We start from the raw sequence: 3,627 nt of genomic DNA, 5'->3' as shown, positions 1-3,627 counted from the left end.
CTGACCGAATGATTGGCGGAATATATTGCAATCAGATCTACTAACTGAATGATTGGGTAACTGAGAAAATGTTTTACGTCGAATACCATATTTACTGGTCAGATTCTTCACTTAAAAGTAGATAATGCTTTGCATTGAATACCATATTTAAAATTCTGGACATAAAAGTGAATACTGTTTACATGGAATACCATATTTACTGGTCAAATTCTGGAGTTAAAAATTGATAATGTTTTACATTGTATACCATATTTACTGCTCAAATTCTGGACTTAAAAATTAATGATGTTTTACATTGAATACCATATTTACTGGTCAAATTCTGGAGTTAAAAATTGATAATGTTTTACATTGTATACCATATTTACTGCTCAAATTCTGGACTTAAAAATGAATGATGTTTTACATTGAATACCATATTTACTGGTCAAATTCTGGAGTTAAAAATTGATAATATTTTTCATTTTACAGGCTACCTTATTTACTGGACAAATTCTGGAGTTAAAAATTGATAATGTTTTACATTGTATACCATATTTACTGCTCAACTTCTGGACTTAAAAATTAATAATGTTTTACATTGAATACCATATTTACTGGTCAAATTTTGGACTTAAAAATGAATAATGTTTTACATTGAATACCATATTTACTGGTCAAATTCTGGAGTTAAAAAATTGATAATGTTTTTCATTTTATACCATATTTACTGGTCAAATTCTGGAGTTAAAAATTGATAATATTTTACATTGTATACCATATTTACTGCTTAAATTCTGGACTTAAAAATTAATGATGTTTTACATTGAATACCATATTTACTGGTCAAATTCTGGAGTTAAAAATTGATAATGTTTTTCATTTTATACCATATTTACTGGTCAAATTCTGGAGTTAATTGATAATATTTTACATTGTATACCATATTTACTGCTCAAATTCTGGACTTAAAAATTAATGATGTTTTACATTGAATACCATATTTACTGGTCAAATTCTGGACTTAAAAATTAATAATGTTTATGCTCGACCATGCCGAAATGTAGTAATTATACACCTGGTAGCAGTCCTTTAATGCATGTCATTAAAGTACACCTACTCATTAAAGTACAGGTCTTCAGCCAATCACAAGTCAGCTTTGTACCATTATATCGATTATTCTCGGGTATGCAATCGACAGACAATTAGCGAAAAGTCACTGAGGCTGGAAATCCAATGCTGTCGCAGAAAGTTATGTTCTGTTACTATAATAATTAGCGTTAATTGTAAATAATATTCAAATAAATTCAATTTGTCATCTCGTTTTTCAATTCTAAATCAATTTCCAGGTTATATCAGACTAATGTTCATTCTTATTCTGTGCCAAGGTCAATGACATTCGGCCTAGGAAAAAATCAATATTTTCGCGTCTGCGCACATCTCACAATTCAGGTCAGTTCGCACATAACCATAAAAATACCTAATTTTCAATACTTTCAAGTTAGAAATATGGTCGAGCATGAAAAGTCGTATGAAACTTGCCTATAATGGTAATTAAGACGCTCGTAAGAAAATTATGAAACGAGCTTGCGCTCGTTTCATAAACAATCATACTTGCGTCTTAATTACTACCATTATAGGCTCGTTGCATAATGTAAGCCTACTATTTACATTGAATACCATATTTACTGGTTAAATTGTGGAGTTAAAATTTAATAATGTTTTACATTGTATACTATATTTACTGGTCAAATTCTGGACTTAAAAATTAATAATGTTTTACATTGAATACCATATTTACGGTTAAATTCTGGACTTAAAAATTAATAATATTTTACATTGAATACCATATTTACTGATCAAATTCTGAACTTAAAAATGAATAATGTTTCACATAGAATAAAATACTGTATTTACTGTTAATATTATGGACTTGAAATTAAATAATATTCTACATTCAATACCATGTTTACCGGTCAAATTCTGGACTTAAAATTAAATAATGTTTTATATTTAATACCATATTTACTGTTAACATTAAAGATTTTATTAATATGCTCTACTGAAGAATATCTGTAATATTGACAATTAATATGTGTCCTACAGAATAATATCTGTAATATTGACAGTTAGTGTGCACTTAACTGCGGAATCCCGGCCAAACAAGTCTCTCAGTTGAGTGCACCCCTTGTATAATGGCAGTTGACTTGGACATAAAATGTCAACGTATATGCCTAACTTGGAGTCAGGCCACAAAGGGAAACACTGAAGGAGGAAGGTGTCCGATCCGGTGCTGTGGATTGAATTCGGCGTAGCTCAGTGGTCAGAGCGCTTGGTATGTAGAACCAAGGACCCGGGTTCGATCCCCGGCGCCGGAGCGAATTTTCTCCTCAAATATTAATTAACCATATTTACTGGTCAAATTCTGGACTTTAAAATTAATAATGTTTTACACTTAATGTCATATTCAGTGGCCAAATTCTGGACTTAAAATTATTAATGTTTAAATTAAATACCAGTTTTTACTGGCCAAATACTGGAATTAAAAGTAAATAATTGTAGACGAAAATGACAATTTTATGGAAGTAAGCTTGTATTCTCAAGTTGCGAATTCGAAATGAGGCAGTAGAGCAAGTGAACAGATTCAAATACAGGGACATCACTTTATTTTTACCAACATTTTTAACATTAACCTGGCTATACTCGGAAACACTGTTGCCCCCTTCCATTACAGGAGTTTGATGTTACTAGTGCAATATGTAAACAAATCATTTTACTGGGTATAGGAGGAGAGAAAAGTAGTGTATCCATTTATGTTGTAGGGAAATACGATATTACGATTTTCATTTGATCATCACTTTTACGGAATTTATCAAAATACAGTAGAGTAGTAACATTTTTTTTTCAAAAACTCAACTTTTCAGGCGGCTATGTTCGTTATGTAATGTCTACTTTATTTAGCATATTAATTATTGGTGTTAACATACAATATAGAGAGTGCATTTAAATTGAGGGGCTCATAAGTAAAGGGCTGTAAGTGCACTTAAGTTATTTTTGAGAAAATGGGGTTTAAATGTTTAAGCTTTCGTAAAATCGGTGAAATTTTTTATTTAAATTTTAATGTGTGATGCGATTAAAATATCCCTTTGCCACTAAAATTTTAGATACTTTTGCTTACACTGGATGCACTCAACTCATGTTATTACAAATGTCACTAGCATTCCTTTGCTTCTAGCCACCTCAATTCAAAAAAAGCTAATCTGAATTTTTAAACAAGTTACTGAAAATGGTTGCCGTTCATTACAATGCAGGCTTCAATTCAGTACGCATATTATTAAAAACATTTTGAAGCATATTCTCTGAAATTGAATTTATCGTTTCTTGAATATAATTTTTTAGTACGATATTATTAATATAGGTTCTTTCTTCTATAGAAAACGCAATCATATTTATGAAACACACTATGCACTGCAGTGTTTACTACACTGCTTGAAGACTTCGAATGCAACAGTAGCCGTAAGTTTGTGTGTCTGACGGGAGCAAGGACATTAGTGAAGGGGTGAGAGTGAAGTACATTCAGAAATGCAGGTGCAATAAAAATGCAAGTAAAAATAAAATGATGTCCCTGTACTTGCGCTGTACTATAAG

General features: G+C 30.9%; 1 non-coding gene across 1 annotated transcript; it reads left to right on the top strand.

Annotated features, from left to right (window-relative positions):
* Positions 1-2,284: 2,284 nt before the first annotated feature.
* Positions 2,285-2,357, top strand: TRNAY-GUA (transfer RNA tyrosine (anticodon GUA)). The gene has a single exon. It is a non-coding gene; the product is annotated as a tRNA-Tyr (tRNA).
* Positions 2,358-3,627: the final 1,270 nt, after the last annotated feature.

Source organism: Periplaneta americana, chromosome 5, assembly GCF_040183065.1.
Source record: "Periplaneta americana isolate PAMFEO1 chromosome 5, P.americana_PAMFEO1_priV1, whole genome shotgun sequence".
Taxonomy (NCBI): domain Eukaryota; kingdom Metazoa; phylum Arthropoda; class Insecta; order Blattodea; family Blattidae; genus Periplaneta; species Periplaneta americana.
The sequence above is the reverse complement of the archived record's forward strand: the minus strand, read 5'-3'. Positions and strand labels throughout refer to the sequence as shown.